Genomic DNA, 25,998 nt, shown 5'->3' with positions numbered 1-25,998 from the left:
GAGACCTTAGAACTTATATCTCGAGGTGGGTGGCGCATTTACGTTGTAAATGTCTATGGGCTCCAGTGGGTGATGGGAGAGATGTGCTGCGCACTAAACGCTTCACTTTCCCCCCTTTGCCTTTTCATGGGTTCTGTCTCATGCGAGGTTCGGACGCGGGTTGTTGAGCGACAGGAGGTTTTAGTCAGTTCGACTCCGACATGCCCCGCCTTCCATCCCCAGGGGAGGGCGCAAGTCCGGCGATTTCCTCAGGACCAAAAAAAAAAAAAAAGAAATTGGCTCCAGTAACCACTTAACACCAGGTGGGCTGTGAGCTCGTCCATCCATCTAAGCAAAAAAAAAAAAAAAAACAACAAGACGTTTACATTAATTAAGAATTATTTACAAATGATCAAGGCTCAAATATTTTTAATTAAGCCATCCCGTGCTGTGAAACAAACTCGTTAAACTGCTGCTTTGAGTTTTCATAGCGAAATTCTTTCAAACATTTTATTATTTCTCTATTTATTATTTATTATTTCTCTCATTATTGCACTTTATCTGAGTCGTTCCGGAAGCTGTAAAACAGTTTTATTACGAAGCTGTGCTATTCCCACTGCTGAGTTCATCTGACTGATTGGTCTAAGGCGACCGAGGCTTTGACGACCGACAACATCGTCATAAACTTTGGATTTCGCAAATTAAATTCTCAACCGTACTAACTATACCGCTGCAGTAATACGCATAATACAAAATACTAATAAATAATACAGCGGTTGCTTTCAATCATAAAATAATCAGATGTCCGGTGCATTCTTACGCGTTACGAGTACTCTAGTGCGCCGCCGAGGAGATATGCAAGAGCAACCGGTTGGCGGTGCATCACGTCCCACCCGGCAGGCTGGTTCTGGTCCAGCAGGGTCTGAGCGGCCTGACTGGCTGCCGTACCGAGACGGCTAACGTTTCAGAGCCTTCGATTCGCTTCGAAGGCCCCGTCGGCCGTGCGTCCTTGGGGTGACTTGCGCAGTCTGGTTGTAGTGTTGACCGCGCTAACACCCTTACCTCATCCGGGTTCTGGTCTCGGAGGGGTTCGGACGCTGGACGCTTGGGCGAAGAGTGCAGGGGAGTCGTTTAGTGGGTAGGACTCTGAAAACATCCTTGGGCCACGGTCTCGCAGCCGCGGATCAGGTCCACATACCCCGCGCGCCCCCTAAGCGCGGGGACCTCGTAGGAGGTTCGGAAAGGCCCGAAAAAAAAAGATTTTCTTTGTATTTTACTGAAAAATATTATCTAATCTGAAAAATACTGAATATTATAATTTTTAATGGACACCTCCTGAAACACCACTCAGGTATAACAACAAATAGAGTAGCTGGAAACTACAAAGTTTCATCGTCATATATTTACAGTAAATTACAATGAAATTAATTGCAGAAACTCATTGACATTCATAAATGTAGTAGTCGATATGTAGACATTGAAGTGGATTATCTAATTTCCTAAAAGACTACAAATCTGTGTCTTAATCGAAATAACGATTTAAAGAATGATCATAGAGAACATAATTTTAAAACTATTTCCGGATTTTCATATCTTAGTTCTTTTCATTTAAAGAAAACGTGTTGACGTAACGAAACCCCAACATACTTGGCTTAAACGAATACTAAATCGATTGAGCTACAAAATCGATAATTCGCCCGAACACCGGACCGACGGTCGTCGGCGAAACGCCCAACGGCCTTCTTCTTTTTTGATCAACGGCCTTTGGATCCCAAGACGGTACTATACATCATCATTATCATTCTTTCTTATTACCCTCTACTGGGGTGTAGGGCTCGAAACAAATTATTCCATTACATCGGTCTTGGGCAGTCTGTTCTAGCTCCTCCCACGGCATGCCTAAGACATCTAACTCTTGCTCCACCGAGCGACGCCAAGTTGTTCTGGGGCGACCTCTCTTCCTTTTGCCAGACACTTTCCAGGTCAGTGCTCCCTTTGATAGGTGGGTATCGGGCTTTCTCAATATGTAACCAATCCAATGCCACTTCAAGACTGTACATACCATTAATACTCGCTGATTTCTGGAGGACCCGAAGCACTCGTGGGTATAGGAACCGAAGTAGGAAAACTACTCCTGCCGCTGACCTTGTAGCAGAGCAACGCTGTTTAACTATATACCCAACCTACTCAAATTTTATTTCCTGTTTTTCTGATGATTTGGTCATTGGAACATCACGCTAAACCAACTAAACCATGCCATACTTTTTTATTGCTTAGATGGGTGGACGCACTCACAGCCCACCTAGTGTTAAGTGGTTACTAGAGCCCATAGATATTTACAATGTAACTGCGCGACCCACCTTGAGATATACGTTCTAAAATCTCAGTATACCTATAGTTACAACGGCTACCCTACCCTTCAGACCGAAACGCATTACTGCTTCACGTTATATATTTAATAGCGTATGTGTATTATGTTTTATGGATAGTGTACTTAATGTCTCTTTGATTGTTTGTTACAGTTTATAAATTACGTGGAACTACTTTTTATGCTTCTAAAATTAACTGTCTATGATGTGCAACTGATGGTGTAATTTCATGGTTCGTGAAGATCAGCAATGCCTGGATCTCTGCCAAGCGGCCGCGTAGTCCATTTTGACCTTTTTTAGAAGAGTATGGCACAGCGCTCATACAGGCAAAAACAAAATTAAGTTTTTTTATATTTAACTAGGTCGTTGAAATTATCCACTAAACGCAATTGAGTCTTTAATCTAAGTGGATAGTTGTCATTATTTGTTTGTGTTTATGGCCTTCGTTAAATCTTTTCTTTATATTATCAGACCATCGAAACTAATAAAAAAATTATAACAATTATGTTATTATGTTTGTAGTAGAACAGTGGTCAAATTTTTTTTTATTGCTTAGATTAGTGGACGAGCTCACAGCCCACCTGGTGTTAAGTGGTTACTGGAGCCCATAGACATCTACAACGTAAATGCGCCACCCCCCTTGAGATATAAGTTCTAAGGTCTCAATTATAGTTACAACGGCTGCCCCACCCTTCAAACCGAAACGCATTACTGCTTCACGGCGGAAATAGGCGGGGTGGTGGTACCTATCCGTGCGGACTCACAAGAGGACTCACAAGAAGACTCACAAGATATAAGCTCTAAGGTCTCAGTATACGATATCACGATGTATAGAACAATTATTTTAAATGAGAATAATTCTTCGTAATACTTAAGTGAAAAATAATGTTCAAGTAAAAAATTATGTTCAAAAAAACTTTTTTAAAAGAGCGCCGCGACCTGGTCGACGTAAAAGAAAATGACAAGTACTTCCGACCTGCTATCGAGCGAACCTAAGCGCACTCTTAGATGAGTAAGGCTCTAACTTTTTACTGTTTTTGATTCGAAACGAATTTGATTCGAAATTCAAAGGTATGTAAGAATGTTTCCTTTCGCTTCCATATTGACTCACAGACTTCCAGTCTTACTCGGTGATATAGCAGCTAGTACTTATCACCGTTGTGCCGAGGATCGATTCCCATATCAGGCAGCAAGCATTCGTATGATAAACAGGTTTGTTTGCTGTTTGTCTGGCTATTTATTATCTATATATGTTCATATTTGAAGGTATACACATAGTATAGGAAATCCTAAATTGAAACCAGACGCCGTGTGATTTGCTCCCGGTTATTATTTAAATAATCTAAATCTTGATTGAACTATAATATATTGAATATCTATACTTCTATACTAATATTATAAAGAGGAAAGATTTGTTTGTTTGTTTGTATTGAATAGGCTCCGAAACTACTGAACCGATTTGAAAAATTCTTTCACTGTTTGGAAGCTGCCAATCCTGCTGCTGCTATTCCCGAGTGACATAGGCTTTTTTGAAAAAAAATTGGGATCTTGTTTAAAACTCAGAAACTTTCATAAATCTATATATTTAAATATAAATTTATTGCTGTTCATTTGTCTCGCTAAAACTCGAGAATGACTGAATCAATTTGTCTAATATTGATAACATTCACATTTTATTGTAAGATGGCTTATATAAAAAAACCTGTCAAAGTAATAAAGGATGAGTGCGAACTTTCAATATTTTTAAAATTATATATATATAAAATATACATAATATATAAACTTGTATATCATACATTGAATTGTCAATGCACAAAACTAAAAATGATCGTTAATGACCTCAAAACAAGTTAGAAAATACGTCGTGCGTACACATTTAAATGAAAATTCGTAACTGAATTTACATATTGATAGCTTAGTAGCGAGGGTCAACAGGAATGTCGTCCATTTATTAGATAGGACGGTCAGTCCTTTAATTTGCTTAGATTGTAATGCCTTAAGAGATTATAGTTAAATGCATAGACTACACATATGATATAGGTGACGCGTATTCACACCAAATATTAGAATTAATACTATGCCATCATTAAGGGACGCTAGAGTCATGGTCCAGACGGCTGGCCGATCCTTCGGCTGGTCGTAGGACCGTCGAGGCAATTCGCCCGGTCCTTGTGGATTGGGTGAATCGTGACAGAGGACGCCTCAATTTCCGGCTCACGCAGGTGCTCACTGGGCATGGTTCTGCACCGGATCACAGCCGAGCCGACGGCAGAGTGCCACCATTGTGGTTGCGACTTGGACACGGCAGAGCATACGCTCGTCGCCTGCCCCGCATAGGAGGGGTGGCGCCGTGTCCTCGTCGCAAAAATAGGAAACTACTTGTCGTTGCCGAGTGTTGTGGCATCGATGCTCAGCGACAACGAGTCGTGGAAAGCGATGCTCGACTTCTGCTTCTCGCAGAAGTAGGCGGCGGGGCGCGTGGGAGACGCACAATCCCGCCGCCATCGAGCGGGGGCCAGGGAGGCGGATCTCGCCCAAGCCTCTAAGTGTTTCGGGTCCCCCTCACATGTCGGTCTGGGGACCGGCGAGGGGGCCTAAGAAGACGACGTGCAAGATACTCTGCACGCGTTTTACGCAAGAGCATCCGGGTGATGGAAGTCCGGATATCCTCGACCTACGCTTCGGCTTCGGCGGGCTTCGGATAGCCTGCCAACCTAGAGGGCTGGTGGTCGTGGCGCCGACGACCGCCGGTCCGGCATCCCGAGGGGGAGGGTGATGGGAGAGATGTGCTCCGCACTAAACGCTTCACTTTCTCCCCTTTGCCTTTTCATGAGCCTCATGCGAGGTTTGGACGTTGGTTGTTGAGGGACAGGAGGCTTTAGTTAGTTCGACTCTGACATGGCCCGCTCTCCATCCCCAGTGGAGGGCGGGAGTAAGGTGATTTCCTCATGACCAAAAAAAAAAAAAAAGCTTCTGAATAACTAAAAAAAAACAAAAATATAGTGTATACTATATTTTTGTTTTTTAATTAAAAGTAAAAATAAATGTATATTTTTTTTTACTTTTAATTAAAAAACTATTTTTCGATTCTATTCCCTGTCACTTTCCGAGATTTCGGCCCGAAATTAAACCTTACTTCAAAGTGTAATTTGTTTTAATTAGTGTTGGCTCACTCGTCGAATTACGAACACAATCATTGATTTATTATAGATAAATTTTATTTATTTTACAATTATTTTTTAATTGCCGTTTAAAATAAAAGATAATAAACTCGTAATAATAATCTCGATTACCAAATAAACAAATACCTTCAGACCAGCTGAAGAAAAAATGGTTTTTAAAGAATTTGAATAATTTTTGATAGAAAAAAATTATCCAGAAGAATAATATTTTTTTAATATTCGTAAATAGCTCTAGCTAGCTATCAAAAAAAGAAACAAAACATTTTCTGATAAACAAAAAAGAAAATTGTACTTAATTGCTTTATCTTTTCTATCTTTGTCTACCTATATTATCCATTTACATAGAAAACGAAACAAATTTAAAAGTTTTCTTGACTTCGTGCGTAAAATAAGAAGTAAGTTGAATATAATATAGATGAACTTTCTTCGAAAATTCTCAACGCATTTCCATATTAAGGGTTAGCCGCAAGGGTCCGTTGAAATTTCAGAATATAATTTAGAACGGTCAGCGCCTTCAATAGTTTGCTGTGGTCCTATTAAGATAATAATTCATTGCCTGAAACCACATCTATTGTTCGACCGTGGTTTGTTTTCGAGAAGTTTCCCTAAGAGGACAGGTTGTTCAGTTATAAGTTTATAAGTACCTCTTAGATAAATACGAAGGCTTTTATGGCACTACTATTATGAGACCTTAGTTTATAATCAAAGTTTTGAACTAGATTAATAATAAACAATGCTATGAACGTGTATTAATATTCATTTTGCGTTCATTATCATTAATCAACTTCAAATGAAGCTACAAATATATACTTTATGGGTGAAAAATGTCACGAGCCAACTAGTATTAATAAGGTATCGGAACCCGTGGACATTACAACACGAATGCCGCAATCAAACTTGAGATATGAGATTGAAGTGTCATATTAAAACAACTGATTCGTCTTTCAAAGTGTTATTAATAAAAAAATAGATACGATCTCTATCCCTGCGTGTTCACAATTCGCCACTTGTAATTATACCACTATATCGTCATGTCTATTATCCGTACACAGTTTCAGATCTTATTTCTTTTTTTAACAACACTATTCCATTTCTTCTTGTTTTAAATTAATATCAAACGAATTAGATCCAATTTATTGTTGGATCGTAATTATGTTTAATAATTTTGTGGGTACACATGATGAATTCACAATTACTAACCCCTAACATAGTTTTTGTACGGACACAATTGCACAGCACAATTCGGAATGTAAATTAATAAAAATACTATTATATTAAGATGCTTTAAGTTTTTATTTACGGAACAATAAGAATAGGATATGTTAATGAAATCGTTACTTCACCGCCTAGTCGTTATCGTGTAGTATACGTCGGATTAACTGTTATTTGAAGGGCTGTAACACCCTCGTTTGCGAGTTGGAACAGTGATTTTTACGGCCGAGAAGGTCGCGCCGTGGCTGCTTCGACTGAACAACCTTAATTTTTTATCGTTTAAAGCCTCTTTTGAAACTAGTTTAAAGGCGCGCGATATTATTGCATATTGAAGATATCACTAGTAAATGGTTTCGTTTCCATCATTCTTCCGTAGTATACGTTTTCAGTTTCAGAGTGAATAAAAACAAACGTGTGGCACTCGGGAACTGCCGCGGTAAAGCTATTGCATAGCATTTTTTATCAACTTATGCGATTATAATTATACAATCATAATTTAATATTAAAACATTAATAAAACAAGACCACGCTATATTAAACATTAATAAAAGCAAAACATTAACTGTCCCCTTCACACTCATAAGCTAGACCGCGCGAGAGAGAGATGGGCAGACTTTTCATGATGCGCATGCAGTGTGACGTCACGCCATGCGCTTATTCACCAACACTACAAAAGCGCAACGTGTGAATGTGTTGAACGCGAGCTACATAGTAGGCGTAGTGGGGGTGTCAGGTTATTTTCGTCATGGAATTTCTTGATTCAGTCGCCGCGCTCAAAGCCCGCGATAAAATCTATGCAATAGCTTAAAAATACACGTTGGTAAAGCGAAAATATTGCATAAATAAATATTGTTTTTCGATGAAAATCTATTTGTATTGTATTTTTTATGCTCTAAACGGACAAGGGCGATAGGGTTCTACCTGAGCAGATGATTCTACAACGTCAATGACCACTCAACACTCAACTACAGGGGGTCGTATTCTTGCTTCTCAAAAGTAATACAACGCGAATGTAACAAGTGATGTTGAGATATGACATCAATATCTCACTTGTAATTATGTAAGAGTACTATTATTTATACCTTGAAGCGTGACGACTGTGTCGCAGATTTACTTATATAAAAGATGGTATTACCTGTGCTACTACTAACCTACTACTACTGGTAATTATAAAATAAATAATAGTTTAATAAAAAACGGTTTTATACAAAATCCAACTAAAAAATAGAATATAAATTTTAATAAATTTGAATTAAAAATATGTAGTGTAAGAAAAAATGATTTTATTGTAAAAAAGCGTGGGGTTCTTTTCAGGATATTATAAGAAAATAGCTTTTCTACTCATATCTGTTCATAAAATATTTATAACTCTATAAAAGTGTATTTTTTTAGTTTTTTTTTAAACTATTATTTATTTTTCATTTTTTAATCGAATTTCAATTTTTTCAATTATTATTTTTTAAATATTAAATTGACATCGGCCCTTAATAATGCCGAATTTCGAGTTAATCCGACGTTTTGAAGGGGTCAAAATCATATTCAAAGATTCCGTTACATACTAACATACATACGTCTGAAACTAATAAAATCGTTTTAATAGCCTACGTTTTACATTTCAAGATAAGTAAACACAGCTGAGACAGTAAATACAGACTATTTATTTTTCATTGCCGAACGATACCCGGTATGTCTCCTGAGATTTTCGTAAAAAAACTGTGATTCGTTCTCAATCAACCTAAGCGAATAAATAATGTTAAAGCTTATTACTTGTAATGGAGTCAACATAATTTTCTCCTTAAAACGCACACCGCCGTACAACTTCAAAGAGAACGAACAGAATTACATTCTGTTATTTGCTTACGTCCATATTTTGTGTTTAATGTAATTTATTTTAATTTAATAAAGTCAATGTTCCTTTTTATAAATAATAAAAAAAAACTGTTTACTGATATTCTCATAAACAAAAAAACAAGTACAATATGTTTCCATTATAGTGATCACATTATTTTGATATCTTTGATCTTTACTCTGTGATCTTTACACAACTTGTCTTAAATACAACTTCAATACACGTGACGTCATCTGGGATCAAAATGAGCGAAAATCTGATTACGACTGAGCCTTTGAGTCTGTCTATGTTGTCTGTGGTGTAATAATTCAATTGATTCTCATCATGATAAAATTGGAAAATTCTACTAATCTCTACAATCTAAATTCTACAATATTCGAAAAAATACTTTTTTTTGCATTGGATAGGTAGATGAGATCCAAGACGTAAAACGTAATGCAGCCAGTATGAACTAGGCCGTGCAGAGTCCTTTTACGTTGGGCGTTCCCACAGTTGGCTCACGAGGAACCAGGCTGCGTCGAGGCCTTAATCACGTCTTTACAGCTGCAACCGATCCACTCATACATACATTAGCAGTTCTAAAACTAGAAACAAGCATAGGGAGGGACTCTGGTCGAATTCGTTGGAGAGTTCGACGCGAAACCTAATCCGTAACATAAGCCCAGTTTCTCGCGGAATGTTATGAGCGGATCCGCGATTCCAGTCCGGTAGTAGATACATCTGCAAAGCAGCTGCTCTTTAGCTATTAAGTCTCTTTCGGAGGCACTCGGACAGCTATTAGTAAATCTCACCCCTCCTGTCTGAGCCGATGCTCGCTTACCGATCTTAGTGAAACTGAAAAAGTGAATAGTAATCCATCCGCTAAGTGGTCCTCACCACTGAGGACTCTCTTCAAACAAACTTTGAAGACGAAAACTTTATAAACTCTTTTAATGATTACGACCAAATTAATACGACTATTGAAACGTTAAGAAATTTAATGTCCCTAATTAAAGTTGTCTACGAAGTCTTTCGTTTTCGGGATGCCGTGAATAAGAGATGGTGATAACATTTTTTTTTTTATGATTGAAGGATTACTGGTGGCCCGGAGGCCTGGTGATAACATTTTGCTCTCTGTGAAAAATACTGTAAATCTATCTAGAAAAATGCATATTTAGACTTTACTTATTAGAAAAAAAAGAAACAGTAGATTAAAGGCTGAATAATCTCGATCAAATGCAAATACATAGCTTGCGTGACCTTAAAATAAAAATTCATGTTTATTTATGAGTAATCTAAATGTAAACCTACAACTTTACTTAAACGAACGAAGAAAAATAAGGATTTTAAAGATACAGTGAATAATCTCTCATTACAAATACGAAGAAAATGAAAACCTGCTTAAGTTTCTCCCCTCGACCAATTTAAAAATGAATCTGGGTAAGCTGATGAATTGCTAAGCAGCTATGTTAATTTGATTGTGATTTAGAAACATTTTACAGTGTATCTTAATGAATATCACCGAAAATAAACATTCGGAAATCGATAATAAAAGTACGTCACCAACTGTAAGGGATCTTAATTACATTTGAACTATTATTTAAAACTGTTTTCCTATTAAATTAAGCGGCTGGCAGTGGCTAAGCTATATCAGTCGTATGCTCATCTAGTTAAAAAATGTATGTTTAGCGCGTCACCACAAATCGGGTTTTTCTGGAAGCAATAATTGATGTTAGCCAAAACGGGACTAAGACGGGTGGGTGGGCATCCAAAGAAGACCTAATGGCTTCAGATAGACGTTGTTACTATCTGATTGTCGATGTAAAATAAACTAGTTCTTTAAGTAAAGAAAAATGAAATATTTTATAAAGAAAATGGAATATTTCTTTAAGATCGTTACTAAGTCTTGTAATATCAGCGCAACAAGTTCCACAGCCGATCTATTTTCAAGGTTGCATGAACAATATAAAGTAGGTCAGCTTGCGGCCAAGCCGAGGCTTTGCTCGGTAATTTCTGAATCACACGCCGGAGGGGACAGAAGCTTATAATTCTAAAATTAAAAATACGTGTCTTTCTATTATTTTATTCTTTTTTATTATAATAGGTACAAATTATATTATAATAGGTTTCGGAAAAAGTATTTTCGCATTATAGTATGTATGAACTTGTAATAAAATCTCTTTGGCTATACTATTTGTATCTGGCTGAGTTTGGTATAATTAAAAGTTTAAATTTTAAAGAAGATAATTCCAAATTCAAATTTGGAAAATGTGTGATTTTTATTTATTTTTCGTACTGTCAAGATGAGTGAATAGATTGGATATATTTATATTACTGTGATATTTTCGAATGAAAAATTTCGTCTAGTATGAACAAATTCAGATGTACTTAAATCTGATGAATTCTTGCAAATTGCACGAACCGTACCGAAAAACGATTAAATTTCCCAAATGCTACAACGTATGCTAGAAATGATATTTTTAATTAAATTATATTAGTTTCTTCATCGGTTTTCGCGGGTTGTAAGAATAATTAAAACTGTTTTTACGGTTTAATCTCACTATAACGAATGGTGTTTCGATAAATAAACAAAAAGCTTTCGGAAGTCAATTTGGATTGAAAAGTAAGCCTAGGAAAAAATATTTTTTCAGTAAATGCTCGGATTTGATTTAATTTAATACACACCGCCCTTCGTTTAATGAATGTACTTAATGTAATCAATGTTATTATGTGCATGCAATGCAATGTGTAATTTACATTGTTTAAAAATCGCACCTCAACACACCATTGTAAATTTCAGCCAAATTGAATTATGTAAATATTTAAAGGATTTTGTCGTGACAACGTCTTATAATTCGTTGGAGCCGGCGCACAGTGGGTCGATACTGTGATTTTAGTGACTTAGGGACCAACTTTGTTTTTTTATAATTTTTTTTATGTAGATAGATAAAGCTCGTTAATCTCAATAATAATTGTTTTGGGCAAAAATTACAAAAACTTTATAGTTGGGTCAGAAAAATGTGTTTTGTGATTTTTTTGTATGGAGCGGGTCACATTAAATTAAATTCCTGCTAAGTACCGCGAGGTCCCGCTTTGAAACTTTATTTTCCTTATACCTTGTCTAGTCTACTATCATTTGATGCTATGAACATGTGCATAAAGTTGCAACTCTGCCAAATAAATGGATCGAAAAAAATAAATAAATACATAGAATAAAAACCTTTATATTTTTTTTCGTAAGTGCTTTTAAGTTAAATTTGATATGGATTAGTATGTAAAAGCACGTAATGATACCCATAATTACATAATACCTAACAACAATACATTTAGTAGGTCTCTAATTAAGCAATCTCTCTAATTATTAGGATAGTTAACATTATTTAATGAGGATAATTAGTTAAGCAGCCATTACTGGGTAGTAGAAAATATAGTAAACATTTGTTTGTCTCTGGAAGTATAAAGTGACTATGTTTATTATATACTAACTAGTGTTCGTTTATTCGTACTACTACTAACATCTCGTGATTGTCGTTGTGATCTTGCTGTTTCCGTTATAATTGATAATTTTGTTAACAATTTAGAATTATTTATGATTTTAAGAGAGCAACTACAGTCGCTGTCTGATAATAAAAAACTCTTTCAATTCCTACAAAATCAAATAAACGTGACCGAAGAGAAAAATGTTGAGCTCCAAAAATTCTGTACGCAATTTTGTTCAAATGTAAGTACAATATGGAAACGAAGTAGTCGCATGTTAGCACAGTTTATAAGAAAAAAATGTGATTGGTTAGAAGGTGCAATAAACTGGCCCGAAGGAATGATACCTGAAGCTGATCAACACTGCACATGAAAGGCTCGAGATTTCTAATACTGAAAATGTTGAAAATGTACCACCCTCAAATGTACTACAGAAGCCTCGACATCTATTTTTGCACCTCGAAAACCTTTTGAAGAATTGGGATCCAGGCAAAAACGAAGACGCATTGAACAAATTTACCAATCGCTTTCGTTATCCCCGGGTGAAATGAAAGCTACTACAATTGCTAGTTTGAGAAACACTAGAAATGAAGATGTAGGAGAAATAATGAACCACTTGTGAAATCACCCCGAAGATCTAGAAAAAGTTAAGGAGTATTTAATTACAAGTAAAGTAAAAAGTAGTACATATTCTCCCTATAAGGCAATATTAGTTTCACTTAAATTAAGTGGCAGTATATAAACCTAAGAGAAGCAGCAAGTGAAAATGGGTCTGATTTATACCCTTCTTAATATAAAATTAAGCAAGAAAAGACCAAATGTTATCCAGGGAAAGACGAGATAATTATTACTGAAGAAGGAGCTGCTATTAAAATGCAAGCATTACTAAACCTGGCGCTATATAGGCTTTTAGATGTGATTACTTCGGATTTGGACTCTACAAGAGAGCTACTGCTTATAAGCAAATAGGCTTTGATAGAGCCCCAGGTCAAAGTAATTATAAACAAAAAACTGAAACAGAGTTTGATGATTCATCTATTTTCATGGTTAGTCTAGTTCCTATAAGGCTTCAGAAATTTGATGGAACAATTGTTTAGGATAACGACCTACCCTCATCAACTTTTTATTGCCGTCCAATAATGTTTAAATTTACAAAAGAAACGCAGTCAGCAGTGACAATTATAAAAGCTAGCTTAACAGAAGAAATAGAAAGACTTCAGCCATCAAAAATCAAACAAGTTGAAGTTAAGCATCAATTGCACATGATGATGATAGACGGCAAAATAGCCTCATATTTGTCAGAAATATTTTCTGCTGTCTGTGATATTTGCAAAGCAAAACCGTCAGAGTTTGTTGGAGTGACTTGCTTATCAAAGAGAAAATAATGAAGAAATATTCCAGTATGGAATGCCATCTTTACATGCCTGGATAAGATGCATGGACTGCTTACTTCATATCGGTAAATATAATTTTATTACTTCACAATTTTTTCATCGTATGTAGTTTCCTGTGAGATAATTTTTTAAATGACACTTTTTTTGTTTACGTCTTATCGTTTGGACGTCAAGAAATGGAGTTGCAAGGGGCGATGACAAAGAAAAAATAACAACCAGAAAAAGTGCTATACAGCAAGCGCTTAAAAAGGAATGCGGTTTACTTATAGATGTTGTCAAGCAAGGAGTAGGAACAACCAATGATGGCAATACTGCCAGAAGATTTTTCAGGGATGCAGAAGAAACAGCCCGCATAACAGGAATACGTAAAGATTTAATAGAGAGGTTTCATGTGATTCTTCACTCTGTTGCATCTGGAGAGCGCGTTTCCAATTTTTCCGAATTTTTTAGATATACTGCAGAATTGTATGTTAATTTATATCCCTGGTATTATATATGCCTTCCAGTATCCATAAATTGTTGGCACATGGCAGTGATAGACAATAATGAAGAACTTTGGTGCCATTCGTATAGGTAAACTCTCGGAAGAGGCAGCGGAAGCTCGCAATAAAGATTTTCGGAAATATACAGAGAGTTGTTATTCAAGAATGAGAAGTAGAACGTCGACTAATGAGATATTTTACACAATCTTCTTTCGTCTTCTGACCCAAAGATCGAAAGGTGAAACAAAATATATAATATTTAGAGGGATTGCATAATTAGAGACCTACTAAATGTATTGTTGTTAGGTATTATGTAATTATGGGTATTATTACGTGCTTTTACTTACTAATCCATATCAAATTTAACTTAAAAGCACTTACGAAAAAAAACATAAAGGTTTTTATTCTATGTATTTATTAATTTTTTTCGATCCATTTATTTGGCAGAGTTGCAACTTTATGCACATGTTCATAGCATCAAATGATAGTAGACTAGACAAGGTATAAGGAAAATAAAGTTTCAAAGCGGGACCTCGCGGTACTTAGCAGGAATTTAATTTAATGTAACCTCTCCATACAAAAAAAACATAAAACACATTTTTCTGACCAAACTATAAAGTTTTTGTAATTTTTGCCCAAAACAATTATTATTGAGATTAACGAGCTCTATCTATCTACATAAATTTTTTTATAAAAAAACAAAGTTAGTCCCTAAGTCACTAAAATCATAGAATCGACCCACTGTGCGGCGGCACCCACGAAAAAACATGACTCATGCGGCGTTACCTCGCTCTGAGGCGCGTTCAATTTAAGGCTTGAAGTGCAAGCGAGAGCGCGCAACGAGCGACAAAGAGGCACAATCGGCCTCCGCGTTCGGCAGCGTTCGACATCTGTCTCTCTGTTGCCCGAATGAGCTATGCATCCGCGTGGACAGCTGCTATACAATAATATAATTCAAAGCACATTTATATTTGTAAAAAAACTAGGTACATTGTAAAAAAAATTTGATATAATTGTATTTATGCGTACAAATAAATGTAACTTGATCAATTCAATAGTGATTTCCATTTACCTCCTTCTCTATATCCATACAAATATATCTATCAAACTAATAAAATTAAAATTTTCTTTTGAAAAATGAAACCATTCCATCAGTATTTTCTTATGGCGTTGTCACGTTCAGCTATCGTCAGTAAACCGACTTTACAGACAACCGATTTTTTCAATACGTTAGTTCCAACAGTAAGCTGTAGGGTGCATATGATAATTTCGCCATTATTGAATTGAAAACACTAGCTATCGTTCAACCTTTTTTTGTCTATCGACTGTCTGTGGCCTCAAGGGGCTATTCTGGCTTCTCCGGGTGACTAGGCGAGCTCACGCGACTCGAACTGAGAGACTTTGTTAACTTCTGCCTTAGCAAGACCACCGCTTCACTGAATATACCACCGGATCGGAATCGCGATCCATCTAAGAAGATCCGGCGAGAAACACAGTGTAAGATATCGTCTCAAATATCTATTTTAATCCACTTTTCTATTTTAATCCACGCTTCAGACGTATGTATGTTTGTAACGGAATCTTTGAATATGATTTTGACCCCCTTCAAAACGTCGGATTAACTCGAAATTTGTTATACTTATTAAGGACCGATGACAAAACAACATTTAAAAAAAATTTAAATGATTGAAATTCAACTAAAAAATGAAAAATAAATAATAGTTTAAAAAACTAACAAAATACGCTTTTATAGAGAATCCAACTAAAAAATCGAAAATAAATTTTAATAATTTTGAATTAAAAATAGTGTAAGAAAAAATGATTTTATTGTAAAGAAGCGTGGGGTGCTTTTCAGGATTTTATCAAAATAGCCCTTCTACTCATATCTGTTCATAAAATATTTATAACTACTGATACCATGCAGCCCACGCTTTTTTCTTCTTCTTTTTAATTAAAATTTGTTAAAATTTATTTGCATTTACAGTATCGTCGTGATTTTTTTTTTATTGCTTAGATGGGTGGACGAGCTCACAGCCCACCTGGTGTTAAGTGGTTACTGGAGCCCATGGACATCCACAACGTAAATGCGCCACCCACCTTGAGATACAAGTTCTAAGGTCTCAAGTATAGTTACAATTATTACAAGATTCAAAACGCTATCTTCTAAACTTCGTGATAATGTCATAAATTTACATTTCCGACTTGAGTAGAATTCAACAGTGAGTAGCGCTAGACGAAGTTTTATAGTTCTTCAAAAACATAAATAGCTAAACCATTAAAAGAGTTTTGATGTTTAGTGTTCTTTAGCGTACACGAGTTACATCAAGGTCTACACGTTTCAATCCGAAACGAGCTAAAACTTGAAGCATCGTAGATAGATACGCGACGCCGAAATAAATTTACAAGTAAAAAAAGATGTGTGGTGTCGTGGGACACCGGATAGGAACGAAGTTCCTTATTATAAAAATATTAATTTTAAGTTCTATTCGAGGTATAGAGAAAATAAAACTGGAGGTTTCACAACAACCCAACGGTCATTCGGGAACGTGCGAACTTATTGTCGTACACTTCATTAACGGTTGTTTGCATAAGAGTTAGTGTATTGCGCAAACGAACGCTCTGAGATCATAGTCAATGAATGATAAAAAAATGTTGTTTTTTGTACGTTATTACAAAGTTAAGTCGTACACTGTGTGCATTACTAATAAAAATCTTACGTTACGGACGTTTTTTTCCGGTTAGGGTACCCCTCCGCATCGTCCCATAAGGAACTTCGTTCCAAAAACCTGAACAAAAGTCATAGTCTACTCTACTCTACACACACAATGGAAACGAACACGACGCATGAGCAAACGCGACATTATTTAATAGTAAATTTAAACACAATTAACAACAGTAACAATTTCATCTCCAATTTAGTAATCACCGAGAAAAAATTAAATGCTTTTGTGAAAAAATATGTAAATCTAGCATTTAAAAAAGTTAACGGGCCCGTAGATATCACAGCGTGAATACAGTCATGAGACATGTCACATTTGTTTTATAGAACGACTGTCTCACGCTCTGTGTGCTTAGTGCGAGTTTTTGACGTGACAACGTCTTATAATTCGATGGCGCCGGCTGCACGCACGAAAAAACATGACTCTTTGAGGCGTTCCATTTAAGGCTTGAAGTGCAAGCGAGAGCGCTCAACGAGCGACAAAGAGGCACAATCAGCCTCTGCGTTCGGCAGCGTTCGACATCTGTCTCTCTCCTACTTGAGAGTGCGATGCATCCGCGTGGAGACCTGCTATACAATAATACTTTTACATGTTTTCGTCAAGTATGAAGTTCAGTGAAAAGTGAATGTGGTGTCAATTGTCCATACATATCTATCAAACAAATAAAATTAAAAATTTCTTTTGAAAAATGAAACCATTCCATCAGTATTTTTTTTATGACGTTGTCACGTTCAACTATCATCAGTAAACCGACTTTACAAACAATCAATTTTTTTTAACGTTCTCGATAGCGTAAAAGTTAACTTAAATTTATATGTATTTAGAACAGCGCCCCTAGCGGCAAACGTAGGCAAACGTTCCAACTCCATAGAAATTTGAGTTAACTTTTACGCTATCGAGAACGTTAAAAACTCGCGCTAAGCACATTGTTATCTTAAGGTCTAAAGCGTCTGTGTTTTACGGTAGTGCATAACAACGGACTCACTGTCCCAGATGTATCGTATATTACAGCAAAATCTACCAAAGTATTTTAAATTAGCGGCCCGCTCCGGCTCCGCTCGGGTCTTTAACAAAAATTTCAACGATATTTGACGTTGTTTTATTTTTTAAAATAAAAGAACACTTATTGCGGCATTACTATGATATTTAGACATATGCTGTCGTGACACTTTTTGTAAATAATAATGTGTTCTACAAAGTCGTAGTACATTATTTTATTTTATCGTCAATAGTTTTCGCAGGGCACGCGATGTAAAGACTATTTTAGATATATTTTTTACACCTTGGGTTACATTATTGGAGTTTTAGTAAGGGTCCCTAATTTTTTCAAAAAAGATTATAGCCTATATCACTCGGGAATAGGGTAGCTTCCAAACAGTGAAAGCATTTTTCAAATCGGTTCAGTAGTTTCGGAGCCTATTAATACAAACAAACAAACAAATCTTTCCTCTTTATAATATTAGTATAGATTATTTTCGTGTTACAAAGAAAATCCGAGTGTGTCCGAGATCGCTTGTTTCCTTTGATGTGTAGCGTTTTGAGTGTGCGTTGTGAGCGATACCGTGCGTACCGCTCGGATCCGATAGGGATCGTTGTTTTAGACTTGGAGCGCCGTGAAATTGCGAGCGACAGGTCACTGCACGCTTTGCACACATTATTCTGCACACAACCCTAGCTAGCGTCGATGTAACCTAGATTATAACATTTATTTTTCACTTAATATAACAAATAGGAACTTTTCGTTTCAGTGCGATTATGGCTTTCTCTTCGCGCATGAATCAATGACAAAAACGTGAAAACAAATTAATGAGATGGCATAGCATGATCTATTCGCGTATATCGCTCCCACATTGTCAACATAAGCTTAAGAAACAAAATACTGCAAGAACTACAGTCACAAATGAATCTTCTTTCACTGCATTTCTTACTCTAACATCTTAAGTATAAGTTGGTTTCTTTTTTTAGTAATAAATGAGATTGCTCACTTACCATATTTTAAAATTGGGATTATTTTTGTTGTTTTGTTCTAACTCCAAATTTCCTTGGGATTTGAATAAATTTTGGTAAAAAGAACCCTTAAAATAATTCATGAATTGAAATATGTCGTTTGCGCAGTTTTCCTTCAGATAATCCTGTAATTCTATTCGAGTTGTAATACGTGAAGTTTACCCCGAACTAAAGCAAGTTTTAATGGTGTATGACGGCCCAGAATTTTAAGTTGGGTAAGCGGCTTGAGTGTAAGTGACTTGAATAACAATACGGCACACAGTATTTGGTGTTTTGTATTTACTAGACAAGTTTTTTGGCTTTCAGTTTTCGAGGTATATCCGATGTTAGGTTTTTTTTTGCTTTTAATGATACATCGAAAGGTTAACAGTTATTGATTGCCAAATGCCTTTTTTTCCGTGATAGGCACTATCGTCATAGCTGTAACTTTCGAAGTTCGAATACAAAAACATCATACAGATATTTCAATTATCATTGAACAATACAACACAATTAGAACGCTATCAATTTTGACTGTTATTGAGCTGGATCCTAGAAAAACAATGCTAAACGTTATCACTCCGGGCATTTTATTTTTAATAAGATCTTTTGTTCTTTTTAATGATGTTTCAACTTCGGTTTCATTGAAAAGATGGTTCAGTCTTTTGGTATAATCAATTCTTCGTACCGAGCTTCAGCGTTTATTATAATTTTCACCTTACTCTATGACTGTGGCAATTAGTTTAGGTATATTATTTAATTACGAGACCGATTCAAACTATCAGAATGAAGTTTTATTTGTTTAGTTTCAACGAATACATCAATATTGGCAAGATACATAGACTACTTTTATTTTTGAAAAAATAAAATATATATACATGATATCAAAAGCAAAAAGAGCTTTTAATATTAAAATCAAAGTAAAGCACATCTGAGCTTAGTTAGTCTGTCATAAAATCAACATGCTTATTAAATTTTCGTGTAGTATTTAGGTATCAATTTCGTAACACAAACATAAAACACTTAGAAATTAAAACGGTACTATCGCAAGAGAAAACATACTTAATAAACCTATTTTCTTTTCACTACTTCAAACAGGCTCTGTTTATTTCTGGCTCGCTATCTTCAAAGAGGGGCTCAGATAAAATACTTTTTTGTGTTTTCGCTCTTGTGTGACACGGGGCTCGTTCAAACAGTTTTGTACGTTTTGCATCACCCGCCCGTATTTTCTCGTCTGACATAAAAGAATTATAAGACATTCATACTTCCTTTTGAGAGCACCAGGTAGGTATAATGTTTACCCAAAATGAATGTTTTCATTATGGAAAATTGAGTTAACAATTTGATCTGTTTTTGTTTTATATCGAAATTTAACAGGTTTTCTGCCATTTTCATAATTAAATAACTACTTAACAAACAAAATTGACTAAATCTATTCGGCATCGGATTGAAATTTTTGTATTTTTTTTTAAATCTCTACCATGATTAACTTTACTATAGCTTGGATGACATGTCTAGTGACGATTGTCGGCATCACTATGAACTGTAAAATGAATTCACTAGCACTAGAATTCACTTAATTATTTATTGAAATTTCAGTTACATTTTCCATTATTATAATCTTGTTTGTTGTGCCAAAATTACTTACGGTAGAATAGTGGAATTTTATGAATTCTCCGTCTCCATAGCGGCTCAACAATTTTGCTACGGTCACCAAGATTATAAGAAATATAAAATGAAGATACCTAAATAATAAATAAATAAAAACTCTCATTTGCCCAAACATTATTTAATAAGTAGGACGTATTATACTCATGTATTTTATTATGTATTCATTATTAAGATTCTATTTACTTTAATTATTATACGTCTATACTAATCTATATTCGAATTATAAGAAATTCACCCGAAAATGAGAACGAATATAAATTTTCATTAATTAATATTAAATCGAACATTTTCAAGTGTTCCGTTCGACTGAAAATACCACAAACACCAATTTCCGATGATTTTAATTGGGGGTTTCGCCGATCAATTCAGTTTTGGAGGCAGTCCCTATAATGAACGTAGTACTGTAATGTAATCCGCAATTCCACAGTAAGAGCATTCAGTCGCACTGGCCACTAATTAGTTGGGACGAAACAGCATAGAAGCGGTATTAAGCCACATCACAAAGGTAATGGTCATCTATTTGATGAGCATATTCAATGTACTAAATACCGAGAATCATGAGATCGGATATATCGATGCCTCATTAAATGAGAAGTGATATGTGTAGAGCTGGACGCACGTTATTGTGATTATTGGCTAATACGAGCATTCTGATTTAATGAAATCATTTGTAAATCAAAATACTAACTTTGCTCGTTTGCAATCTTTACATCATTAAGGGACAGATATCGAAATTTAAGTTTGTTGGAAATAAAATGTTTTTATTTTTTAAGTCACTGAAAATCGATTTTTGGTACTATCAAAATCATGAATAATTACTTTTATACCAAAAATTGGTTATATTTTCAAATAAAAATTTGAAAGGCAATTACAAATAGTACGTAGCGACTACGTTTATTATGTAATGCACACCGACATATTTAGTTGAAAATGACACAAATAATCTTAATAGTATTGCCGACGACTATGGGCGGCGTTGACAAAAAACAAAAACCTTAGTCACTTACTAAGTAATAAAAATATTCTTAAGGTTTTTAGTAAGTTTCCTAGAAAGCGTCGGTACTTTGCTTGCAGATGAACTATAAATATTTTTTTATGTACTATTATTACCTGAATTAACAATTGTAAACACAATCAATTTTAAAGTTACAAGAAAGGGTTACGTTCCTACTGAAACTTAAAGCGCAAATAGTCACTGCACCACACGTCATCTATATATTAATACGTGAAGCAAAAACTCATATCCCTTTTTACGAAAATTGTGCGGACGGAGGAGTATGAAATTTTCTACACTTATAGAGAATATAGAGAAGAAGTGCACAATGCTAATATTTTTTAAAAATAATGCATAAAAGATACATTAAATCAATATAGAAAACATTACACGTAGTGTAGTGTACATACCCTGTATTTGACGCACACACGTATGCATAATATTTATTGTCAAACTTTTGTTCTTGACGTCTGTTGTCAAATTGAGAATAGATTAAATATTGTTTGTCTTTGTTAATATTTTTTATAGTGTAGTCTTGGCGAAATTTGTGATTATAAAGTATAAAATACAATCATAATAGTGTACAAACTTACAATTCTAATTAATTATAGTCGAATTTCGACTACTCTAGTAGTACTCTAATAGACCTCTAGTAATATATTCACAGATATACAAAAAGAATAACTTTAATAGACCAATTTTTTCATTCACACTTATTTAATCGAAACGTTCTCTCCTCTTTCTTGTAATCGAAAGTTTACAATATCAATTACTATATTCATTACTCACACATAAAGAGCGAAATTTTTGATGACTTTCAATATTTCTGGTGGTAGGACCTTTTGAGAGTCCGCGCGGGTATGTACCACCACGCTGCTTATTTCTGCCGTGAAGCAGTAATGCGTTTCGGTTTGAAGGGTGGGGCAGCCGTTGTAACTATACCTGAGACCTTAGAACTTATGTCTCAAGGTGGGTGGCGCATTTAGGTTGTAGATGTCTATGGGCTCCAGTAACCACTTAACACCAGGTGGGCTGTGAGCTCGTCCACCCATCTAAGCAATAAAAAATATATATATATGTCAGAGGAAGCAATGAGTCGAGTTGATTCTTGTTTACATGCTTAATGTTTATTATTATTAGTTTTACGTTGTAATTACTTTTATAATTCCTACTTTATTTTATCTTGTTTGTTACGTTTTTCTATAACTTTAAAACCTTTCATAAAAATAAACTGTAATAAAAGGTCCCATAACTGTAAATCACGTAGGCAGCGACCAATCAGAGCAGAGCGTCTTGTCTCGAGCGTGGTCGAGGCGCCATCTTCACTTTGGAAAAAGCTTGTATTGTGGTGTGACGCATTTTGTGAGCATAAAAACGTATCGAGTTGGATCGTTGGATAATTTGGATATAGTTAAAGTGAGATTGGTGCACCGAACTCGCTGCTCGGTCTAAACTGTTGTATTCTTACAATATTACCGTGGTCTAACTAAATATTGTATAAACTGAATTAAACTACTGATAAAACGGCATCCATTGTGTTTTGTGCTCGCACTTTAACCCCATGACGCCCACTAAGCCCGCAGCCACTAATGGCGATATCGACGAGGAGAGCCTTTCCCCGACATATATATATATATAACAAAAAAGTTATGCTTATATTTTGTATCTGTAAAGTTTCAATTCATTAAGTTTTTTATTGTAATGAGTTGAAACTTTGTATAGCGATACAAAAACGATAAAGGACGCGCGATTTGTAATAAATTAACATATTTGTAATTTTACAAGTGTCACTATGGAGCAGTGTTAGTTCTGAACATTAGGATATTAAATTTCAAACAAGTAATGTTTCCGATAAAAATTAAATACAGCTGCAACAGACTGGCACTGCATCACAAGAGTTCCATTTGTGCGTCTTGAGATGGCTCGAGACGTTCTGTGGGAGGATGCACTCTGACTGCCCATTCAGAGTGCGTCCTAAAAGCCGGTTTTCTGTAAAACATTCGTAATTTTTTACTTTAACTCACACAGTTTCTGAAAAGAAAAATAATAAGGTCACATTTAAACATAGTTTTACATTTCGTCTTTTTCATTTTCATGGACTTTATCGATTACGTCTACAACTAATTTGAATGAATTTTCATGCGATATAGCTGGTCTATAGTGGCCATAGAGGATTGCTTCAAATGTCAGGTAGCAATGTTAAGCGTATTATCAATAGTTGTTTTACTCTTTAAGTCGTGATGCAAGATTACTTAATTCATAAAATTATTAGCCAAATAACTGGTGGACGCTCCTGAACCATGTGCTAATTTTTAAAACGTACTTATTCTATCAAAACATAAATACATACGTATTTAGGTATATAACTTAGCTAAAGGCAAGGTCGACTTTAAGGGTCAGTTTTCATCGTATGTGTTAATTTGCAAATTTAGGTATTAAACTTTGGTTATCTCTTTGTAAACTATTTTAAATGTACTGTATTTTAAATGTATGTATTTTAAATGTACTGAATATTATCATTATATGAATAAAAAGGAATATTAGAAGCTTCTATATATTCTTAGTGGTATGCTATTGGCCTATATTTTAGTCATAGTATAACACTATTCCTTCTAGTAGGCCTGTCGTAATAGCCGATCCGTTTTCTCTGACAATTAAACTAGCATACCTCTATCGTCAACAAAAATTTACTGCTGGCAGGGCGTGTTGTAAGCGGGCTTGGGTAATTACCACAACCCTGACTTTCCCTAGCTAATCACCGAAAACTAGCCTTGAGAGCCTATTCTAAGTATCATGGATTTGGTAAAAGAGCTGACGGGACCGTCAGCTCTCACGTCAGCAGACTCACGTCAGTCCCGTCAGGCAACGTCACCTGACGGGACTGACGTGAGTCTGCTCATCGTAATCGCGACCCACTGAAAAGAAAATCAGAGGGATCTGTCTATGGGTTATGTTGCACGACAATCAGTTCTACGAGAAAGTTGACCGGTGGTGGAATACCTAAAAAAATCGAGGGTGGATCAGGAATACCCTATATGACATGTCGACGGTGCCTATGCGTTACCCCATCCACGATAAGAAGGTTATCTTGCCTCGCCGCTTTTTTGGAAAAACATTCTGATGCTGTTTTCAAATACTTACTAATCGTTCTAATTTTATGTTGTCGTGAAGATCTAGACTGCTCAAGTACCACGGCAATCCTCAAATAAGAGGATCGAATAACATGGAAGGTATTTGTGACGATTGCGGGTCGCCTGAACGAATTCTGCACTTGCATAAGTCATGATCATACGTATGCAAGTTTTGTAGATTGTCACCTTATTACGAAGAGAAAATTTACTTGATAAATTTTCGCTTGGAGATCATGTTGTAGAGGCGACCGAGCAAAAACGTGGCTTGATCACAGACTAGCTTTATGTTGGGACAGAATGTCATCACACTGCGGCCTCAAATCTCCAGGTTAGGGGCGCCATTCACCTCGTGATGTGAGCTGGTTAACCTAGCTAGATAAATAAAAATAAATACGCTGGTGGTAGGATTTCTTATGAGTCCACACGGGTAGGTACCACCACCCTGCCTATTTCTGCCGTGGAGCAGTAATGCGTTTCGGTTTGAAGGACGGGGTAGCCGTTCTAACTATACTGAGATCTTAGAACTTATATCTCAAGGTGGGTGGCGCATTTACGTTGTAAATGTCTATGGGCTCCAGTAACCACTTAAAACCAAGTGGGCTGTGAGCTCGTCCACACATCTAAGCAATAAAAAGAAAAAGTTCGTCAAGCTTACTGATTCGACAAACTAATTTCAAATACAAACAAATAGGTACCACAGAAGCGTGGAATGGCTTCACGACTATTGTATTTTCTAACCATTTTCGTATCATTTTTCAAACGAAACATTAATCAAAGTTAGTGTAATAATTTATAAAATCCTTGCTTTGTTTCAGAAATAAGCACCATCAGAATATTATTGGTAAGCGTTTAGTTATAAATCATTTTGAACATTTATCTTCGACAATAGTCAAGAAATATTACACTCTTATTGAGCCTTCGAGGACGATGTTCAGGTTCATTTTTACTTATTTGATGTTCCGACCCTTCACTTTGTATTTTGAAGATAACGAAAATTAAATACCATTCGTCCCTTTGTGTACTTTCTATATTGGATGGAAAAAACTAGAAATAATATCAGTTTCTGAATTTAGAATCTCGTTCCAATTGTTTTCATTTTATTAGAGCTATACCTATTCAACATTTTCTAGTATATCTAAAAAGTGTCGTTAAATAAGCAGCGATTACAAAAATAAACTTTTAGTGTTTCTATACGAAAAATAATGAACACAAAAATAATATGTTCTATTAAACCGTCTGCGATACATATTTAAAGCAACATAGAAATCTAACTTACATTGATGTTAGGTTATGTTATTGATGTATACATGTGTGATGTGTTTTAAAAAAATGCTACAGGAACCGACAATGTTATGTGAGTTTTATTCAACTTATTGTTAAAAATGAAGAGTGTAAAGATAGTAAGCAAGGTGATGAAACTACCATTATGGAAGGCACATGATGATGTTGAGTGGTAGCACGAGCTATCTGAGGTTGAGTCTCAATAGAATCATCATTAGCAAGTGATGTAGTAGACCTCTTACACATTACACATAATAAATTTTAGACCGTTTGTCTAGAGACGTTTGTCTCC

General features: G+C 35.6%; 1 protein-coding gene across 4 annotated transcripts in view; it reads left to right on the top strand.

The window, feature by feature from the left end:
- Window positions 1–25,998, top strand: part of rsh (Rap GTPase activating protein radish) — a 319,148-nt gene that overhangs the window by 126,149 nt on the left and 167,001 nt on the right. For 2 of the 4 annotated variants that reach the window (XM_089734678.1, XM_089734680.1), the window contains exon 2: window positions 25,241–25,266. The exons of the other annotated variants lie outside the window; for them this stretch is intronic. The gene's annotated coding sequence lies outside the window, so the exon portion shown is untranslated. The remainder of the gene's footprint in view (window positions 1–25,240; window positions 25,267–25,998) is intronic. 4 annotated transcript variants of the gene reach the window in all.

The sequence above is a fragment of the Bombyx mandarina genome, chromosome 18 (genome assembly GCF_030267445.1).
Source record: "Bombyx mandarina strain Sakado chromosome 18, ASM3026744v2".
Taxonomy (NCBI): domain Eukaryota; kingdom Metazoa; phylum Arthropoda; class Insecta; order Lepidoptera; family Bombycidae; genus Bombyx; species Bombyx mandarina.
Note: the sequence above shows the minus strand (reverse complement) of the source record. Positions and strands in the feature narration are given on the sequence as shown.